At 34.9% G+C, this 8,779-nt stretch overlaps 1 long non-coding RNA gene across 1 annotated transcript in view; it reads right to left on the reverse strand.

The window, feature by feature from the left end:
- Positions 1 to 8,482, reverse strand: part of LOC116420572 — a 60,982-nt gene extending 52,500 nt beyond the window's left edge. Inside the window, exon 1 of the long non-coding RNA XR_004230931.1 lies at positions 8,362 to 8,482. This is a non-coding gene — a long non-coding RNA (uncharacterized LOC116420572). The remainder of the gene's footprint in view (positions 1 to 8,361) is intronic.
- Between the last annotated feature and the right edge of the window lie 297 nt (positions 8,483 to 8,779).

Consider the following 8,779-nt stretch of genomic DNA (forward strand, 5'->3'; position numbering starts at 1 on the left):
GTCTGCACTAGAATGCTAGATAATGAGTATGCTTTAATCTTAGCTCATACTTCTGGGACCATCATCTTGTGAGTGACTTATCCTGGTCTTTCCCTACTTCCTTTCTAGGATGCAGCACTTGACCCAAGTCCCTCCATTAGACAGTGGGCAAGGGCTAGGAGAACAAAATTCCAATTAGAAAACTTCCTTATTTTTGTGTAGCTCCCCTGAAAGGGTTAGAGAAAATGGAAATTGTTTTTATTTTCAGTTCATATCATTGCCAAGGTAAATGACTTGCCAGGGCCCATCAAATTTATTTGTGGAAAAGCTGGCAAATCCATGAACACTATGCAACAGAAACCTGGGAGGAAGTAGATTTGTAAAATAATTTTCTAATATTCATTCTTCTTCTGAATGCTAAGTTTCCTGAAAATGTCCTGGTTCTTCTTGTAGCAAGGTTCTGACAGTCAGGCAGGAAATCAAGCAGCATTCATTAAGTACTTTACTATAGATCAGGAATTATACTCTATATTTAGGTAACCTAAAAAAAAAAGTCCCTACCACCTATAAATACATATGCTGATGAAGGAGGCAACATGCATCTTAGTGGTACAGTGGATAGTGCACCAGGCTAGGGTCAGGAAAATCTGAATTAAAATCCAGTCTCAGATGCTTATTAGCTGTATGATCTTGGACAAGTCTTAACCCTGTTTTCCTCAGTTTCTTCATCTTTAAAATGAGCAAGAGAAGGAAATGTAAACCACTCCAAAATCTTTGCCAAGAAAATTCCAAATGCAGTGAAGAATCAGACAGCACCTGGGAGAACCAGGAAAGGTCTCTGCAGAAGAAAGATACACCTTGATCTGAATCTTGAAGGAAACTAAGAAAACTGAGAATCAAGGTAAAGAAGCAAATACAGCTATAAAGACAGCAAGTAAAATACCATGGAGGTGGGAAATAGAAAGTTATGTTCAAGAAATAGAAAGGAGGTGTATTGGATCATTAAATGTATAAAGGGGCGTAAAATATAGTAAGACTGGAAAGAGAGGAAAGAGCCAGGTAATGAAGAATTTTGAATAACAAATTTCTATTTAATTCTCTAGGTAACAGGAAGTCATAAGAGCCCCCTGACAGATCATCCTGAAGGCTGAATGGCATATTATCTAGCAATATAAAGAACTAGTGAGTAGCTAGATGATTTGGTACTTGGTACTGTGATAGACTTGGGGACAAGAAAATCTGAGTTCAAATCCCAACTCAGACACTTACTAGCTGTGTGACTCTAGGCGAGCCACTTAACTTCTCTCTGCCTCAGTTTCCTCAAATGTAAAATAGAGATAAGAAAACACCTGACTTTTAGGGTTATTATAGGATGTAATGAGATAATATTTGTAAAGTACTTAACACAATGCCTGGCACATAGTGGCCTCTTTAAAAATATTAGCTATTATTTTATTACTATTGTTCTCTTGATATTTTAGGATGTTGGACTGTGCTTTAGACAGTGCTTAGTTACTGGGATTCGATGTACTTCCCACACCCTGCACAGGGTATGCACTCTCAGACATTCTTCATGAGCTCATATAGAGGCTGTATTTGTGATCTAATACTAGAAAGAGTAATGTTAGCAATTGATCGACCGAGGGAGTCTCACATTAATAACAGTTAATAATTTCTCTTCCCACTATATTTTGCCTCACCTCCATACTCTTCTTTATTAAAGACATTCTTTTTAGTAAGTTTGACAAGTTGGTAACAAGCTCCAGAGTTGGTTTTTAAGAGCAGATGATACACAAACAAGATGGTGACAGGTTTTTATGACTATAGATTTCATAACATCTTGTCTCTCAAAAGCACTTGTACAGATTGATAGAACTACAAAGGAAAAAAAATGGAAAAAAGTGAGAGTATATAAATAGAGTTTTTCATTAGGATGAACAATCCAAAGCATTAACCCTATTCCGGTAATGTGCCTTTCTTTTCAGCGCATTGACCTGCAATCATCTTCTTTATAATAACAGTTAACTATGGGAACAGAAATGTTAAGAAAGAAGTGGAGAAGCAGTTGGGAACTACCTGTTTCCTCAGGCATTCATTACCCTTCAGAAAGTGTCCATCAGCTATAATGTTAATCCCAAAGATCCATTTAAGCAATGCATAGCTGGCAATTGAGTGCCTATATTAATTTTTAAGTCCATCTGACAGGTTTCAGTCCAAGAACAAGGCTTATGCATATGGAATAATACAGTGATTTCATTCATGCCATCTCTTTCATTAGAGTTTGAATCACAATGACCTGAGATGTTTCCTCTGCCAAAATACTATGACATTATAAAACATTTGACATGATTATGAAAATTTGGATTTCTAAAAATATAGAGAAAGAAACTCAGTATACATACAGAAAACAGGAAAGTCATTGCTGCAATTATTTTATATTTATGCTTAAGTACTGGGAAAATGACTCAAAGCACATGTGCTTCTGTCTGCAGGTCAGGAATGCCCTCTTCATATGGAAAGGACAGCTTTAAATTAGTCTGCTTAAAAGCTAACAATTGGTCCAAATTGTCCTCCTCTGTGAGATCATTGCTATTGATAGCAGGAGTCTTTTTTTGCCCACATCCGTCTTCTGGAGGCACCTGAATGATTTAATTATGAAAATGCACTTTGGGTTTCCACTTTTTATTTCCATTTCCTTCAGTAAATTCTGCATTATGACCTTAGCATGAAAAGCACTGAGCAAAAAGATATTTGTTTCTGTTCTTCCTTATCATCCCTTCTCCAGTGGTTAATCATTTCAGGTTTTTCTTGGGCAAACTTATTTTGTTTGGATCATTCCAAGATTTCACTGTTCCTAAATATTTGGATTAATGATTCTGTATCACTAATATATTCAGCTGGTGCCCAGAAGCTTAACAGACCTCATAATAAAATAGCTAGCTAGCAGAGGCTTCAGTACCAGTTAAGTAAGCAGTCTAATCCATTAGCTAGATTAGATATTTCTGTTTGTTGTTTAGTCACTTCAGTTGTTTCCAACTCTTTATGATACCATTTAAGGTGTTTTTTTTTTGGGGGGAGGGCAAAGATATTGGAGTGGTTTGCTATTTCCTTCTCCTGTTCATTTTCCAAGTGAAGGAACTGAGGCAAACAGGATTAAGTGCTTTGCTCAGAGTTACATCATTAGTAAATGTATGAGGTCAGATTTGAATTCATAAAGATGAGTCTTCCTATCTTCAGGCCCTGCTTTAAAATCACTATGCCACCTAAAGGACTTTAAGTCAATGGAAGCTACCAAAATCTGTAGATATCCCCTAATCTATCAGCATCAACACACTGCATAGATTCTGATTGATTCTGATGTTATTACCCTGCAACAATGTCAATTCTGATGTTATTACCCTGTAACAATGTCGATGAAAGGTCAGAGAAAGCCTGATGGATTCAGAAATGGTTTTCTAATTCACTTTTCCTTTTGTTTTATTATAAATCTAAAAGAAATATCATCCGGTTATAGGGCAGTTATATGGAAGAATGACTAAGCTTTTATTCAATGTTCCAGTAATAGAGTAATGCCAAAAACAATGGCATTATGGCAGTAACACTGGTCGCTACAAAGCTTAATTGGAATGTGGAACAGAGAAGATAAATTTGGTGACAAAGTGGTTGATAGATGTAAAGTCAAGAGAAGAGAGTAATGGAGAATTCTAGTCCCAAAGTAATTGCATGGAACACAAGTAGAGAACTTCCCATTTTAAGACATATACATTATGAAGATATTTATCCAAACTAAGACCCCACATGTTACTTATAGAATTTTTAATTCTTAATGATATTTTTTAAAAACTTTTTTTTTTTTGCCAAATAGTAGGAAGGAAAGGTAACAAGACATAGCAGAAACAATAATGGAACTGGTTCATGAGCATATATAGAAGAGCCAAAGTGTTCCTTGGGCATGCTAATATAGTATATCTTGGGATGACTATCTTTGACCCTTAGGAGAAAGGGAAAGGTTTTAAGCACTTCTTAGTTTGGAGTGGGAAGATCTCAGTTTAAACTTTTAGTTTACTCCCTACTACCTATATCATTTTGGGCAAATTAATTTTCCTCTTCCCTTTAAAATAGCATTTCTCAAACTTTTTTGTCCCAATATTCCTTTAAATGTTTAAAATTATTGAAGACAACAAAGAACTTTTGTCTATGTAAGTTTTACTGATTAACATTTACTATATTAAAATCAATTATCCTATTAACATTTGCTATATTAACAAGTATTTTAGTATTATTATAAAAATAGTTTTGGCCTCAAGAACCCCCAGAAAGGGTCTTGGGAATCCTCAGGAGTCCCTAGACCATACTTTCAGAATAGTTAACCATAGCTACATGACAAAAAGGGTAACTAAATGGTACAGTGGATAGAGTGTCCAGACTGGAGTCAAGAAGACTCATCTTCCTGAATTCAAGTCTGGCCTCAAACATTTAATATTTGTGTGACCCTGGGCAAGTCACATAACCCTTTTGCCTCAGTTTCCTCATCTGTAAAGTGATCTAGAAAAGGAAATGACAAACTACTCCAGTAACTTGGCCAAAAAAAACCCAAATGGGTTCATCAAGAGTGGAACACGACTGAAATACAACTGAACAAAATCAAAACAGAATCTGCTCTAAAATGAAGGGATTGGATGAGATGATTTTTCAGACCAGAATCTTTAAGGAGTGTGGAGTAGGAAGGAAACTGTTGAATTGTAGGTACATGAAAACATTTGTGAAGTTGATCCTAATAATCTGAAATATTATTGGCCTTTGGAAAAATCTAATAATGACTTATTTCCCTTCCCCACCCTCCAAGTAAATATAAACATATACAGCACACACATATACAACACACACATACACAACATACACTAAACAAAGACAGAAACTGAAATGGAAGGTGTGTGAGAATGTACTCAAATGACAATAGCTGAATTAGATAACCTAATTTGTTTTATTTATTAAAATACATTTAGAAATGATTCTTGCTTGGGTAATATTAGTAAGCTTAGAAAATCTAAACCTCAAAATGATCTCCAGTTCTTTGAAAAAGAATCGACAAATTAGGATGAAAAAGTTGATCATTATTCTAATAAATTTATTCCCAAATGAATTTTCAACTGATGGAATTTTTTTTAACCAAAAAGTATTATTTATATGGAAAGTACTGTTTGTTTATTCTAAATGGCTAAAGTTGCTTTGCCATTTATTGTGAGAATGTTAAAGTTTTGGGGATAAGTGCATAAGAGTCAAGATGATCATGTAAATGGAGAGGGGAAGGAATAAGTGCAATGCACTGTGCTAATCACTTTATAAATATTATCTTTTAATCTTTTACAACAACTTTGTGAGGTAGTTGCTATAATTATCCCAATTTTTGCAGTTGAGGAAACTGAGGCAGAAGGTAAGTGACTTGCCCAATATCACACAGCTAATAAGTATCTGAAGCCAGATTTAAAGTTTGGAAGAGGAATCTTTCCGACTTAAGGCTTATCGCTCTATCCACCATTCTCTCTTTTTGCCATGTGAGTATGTATGTGTGTGTGTATATGGGGAGAGAGAGAAAGGAAGAGATAGTTTTGCACTTAACCAAAAAAATTCTTGGGGCATGAAGGGTCCTCTTTGGCCCATCTGCATATATATGTGCATATTGACCACTTCCCTTTTGCCTTTCTTTCTAATTTCCTTTTCTCACTTTCCTCTTCCTGCCTGAGTACAATCTCTCTTAGAGCACTCAATAAGTTATAGCGGGGATAGGGGAGAAGAGAGGAACATGAAGCAAATGTATTAAAAACAATTTAATTGTAGAACCTTATCTATCTTTCTGTCTATTTATCTATCAGTACAGTGTTAAAAGCTAATTGTAAATGTGACTCATAATTTTAGTAAAAGACTGCCAGCATATACTTATTCTTATGTAAATTTATAATATAATTATATAAGAGTATGTATATAAGTATATATTTATACAAGAATAAAAGTGGCCAGACTATCAAATTATTTCAATTAAGCACATCTTTCCTTTTCACCATTTGGTTTAGTCTCTATATAATCCCCTAGTTTCACTTATATGGAAGGCCTGGTGGGTAAGGAAATTTTTTTCTATTTCATTTCTCTTTCATCACTCTGTTCCTAACTTTTTCAAGGAAAACAGCATTTTGTGCTTTATAGAGGATAGGGAGTTTTCAATGTTAGGGCTATGGGAAGGGAATTCCTGAGCAATAGCCACAAAATAAGCCCACCTGATAGTAAGCTAAAATTTTGTATTATTTGCAAGTGAACTGTGGAACTATTTCCAAATGTATCTATAAACAGAAGGTACTAACATTTGTGAAATATTTAGCCAAGAAAACCGAGCCTGCATCTTGGTAACATGAATCACCAGAGGGTAATACCCGTTGGGTTGATAAATTGTGTTTTCTCTGACTCTGAAATATCTAGTTATTTGAATAAAAATAAATATTGAACTGCAATAAATTTCTTCATATCCCATCTAGACTTCCATAGAAGTTTGTTGCAACTGGGAAGTTTCCTAAATATAATGTATTTTAAGAGTCAACTATGTGTATTTCTTTCCATGGTTGGCTTTAGGATAAGAACAGTTTCATTTCACCAGTGCTAACTGCTTCTTTTGCACTCCAACTTGGTGAAACCACCATTGATTTAATAGGTTTTCATGATAAATTGGTGATGAGAAGAAGCCATTCTTTTTTCTTGTATTCTCTTCTAATATCAAATGAACCTAATGGAGACAGCATAGTACTGGAGGAAACTCTTGGAATCAAATGATTAGTATCTATATAATCCTGTACAAGTTATTTAACTTCTCTGGACTCAGTTTTTACAACTGGTAAGTGAAGGGCTAGATTTTAAAATCTTGTAAGTTTCCTTGGCTCTAGATCTGTGATATATGGTGATGAGTGTCCAGAGATAAACAGAAACTTCAAAGTGTATTTGAGACAAAGATTTAAGGAAGAGGAGGAGGGAAGGGAGGGAGGGAGGTAGAGCGAGGAAGAAGAAGAAGAGAGAGAGAGAAAGAGAGAGAGAGAGAGAGAGAGAGAGAGAGAGAGAGAGAGAGAGAGAGAGAGACTTGTTTTGATAAAGAGGCTATCTCAAAATTAGACTCTACAAAAGAATTAACTACTTCAATTATTTGCTTTTTTGCACTGATTTTTAAAGCATCAAGTACCTATTTGGTGTTGTTTGGGAAGTTTCACTTAAAACTGATTTGCATGATTCTGTTAAAGTCCTAAAATTACTTCAAATATGGGAAAAAGAGTCATTGTCTATTAGGATCTTATATCTCCATAGTTCAAAGTTACCTTTGCTTCATATTCTGGTAGCTACCTCATAATTTGTTGTGAAGCATTTTTTTTTTTTATTTCCTCTCTTTTTTGGACTTGGCATTGATTTCTCCTTCCCAATTTCCCCATCTCAGGCTGTTAAGTTGTATTTCACTGCTGTCACTTTCTGCTTGGCCCGTAGATCTTTTCAGACAACATATTAAAAGTGTATTTTCCAGGTGTATGTATTGTGACAAATATCCACTGTCCCTTTTTTTTTTTTGCATCCCCCTACTTTTAGTTAATAATGCTTATTATATACAAGTCTCTGTTCTAAGAATACAAATATAAAATGAGATAGTCCTTACATCTACATTCTACTTAGTGGATACAGGTTGGTGGGGTCATTTTTAGATATGTTCTACTCCAAAGATTTTCTTGGCAAAGAAACCATAGTGGTTTGCCATTTCCTTCTCCAGCTCATTGTAGAGATGAGGAAACTAAGGGAAACAGGATTAAGTGACTTGCTCAGAGTCACACAGATAATAAGTGTCTGAGGCCATATTTGAACTCAGAAAAATGGGTCTTCCTGATTTCAAGGCCTGCATTCTATCCACTGTGCCACATACCAGCCCAAATTGCATGTTTGTATGTTAGTAAATACAGGATATATACAAAATTATTTGGTGGGATCATCAATAACTGGGGGTGATCAACTCTATTATTTCTAGATTACCAATGAAAAGGTAATTTTCCTATTTCTTGTAAAAACTTGACTATTAGTCAATGGGACCTATTCAGTACCTATCACAGCACCTTGAACCTAATGGGCACTAAGTGCAGTTATCTGAAAGGACTTGGAACCAGCATTATTCAACACAATATGGTGCATTTCAATACAAACTTTGTATAGTCAACTTTCCACTAGCACATTATGGATCTCTATTTGAATCTTTTTTAATCCCAAGAAAAAAGCAATTTAGTAGCTCAGTAAAAAAAAAAAATAATAACTCTAGGAAAGTGCTTCACTCCTAAAAGCTTCAGAGATCTGAGTGCATTCAATACTTACAGCTGTCCTCTTCCTCCATGAAAACACTGATCACATAACAGGCATACACAAAGCCAATCAACTGTGGAAGAAAAACAAAAAAATGCCTGTCAGAAAGCTGTAGTGAATTTATATAAAGTACCAATCTCAATTACAGCTTGTGCAATTAGCAGATAAAGGATGCCCTGAATTAACTACTACCATTTGATAATAGAAGCCTTCTTGTATTTTTAACTAACAGCTATCATCTTGAAATGCATATTCAATTCCCATTAGTGTTAATAGGATTAGAAAAAGTTACCCAGGTATATCCTGAACAGACTCTTAGGTATTTAATTGAAATCTGATACTATGGTTACTAAACTGTAAATGGCTGGACTTTTCAGAATATTTATTTTGTAATTAACTATTGAAGGAAGTGTACTACTTATCTTACACA

Source organism: Sarcophilus harrisii, chromosome 1 (assembly GCF_902635505.1).
Source record: "Sarcophilus harrisii chromosome 1, mSarHar1.11, whole genome shotgun sequence".
NCBI lineage: Eukaryota > Metazoa > Chordata > Mammalia > Dasyuromorphia > Dasyuridae > Sarcophilus > Sarcophilus harrisii.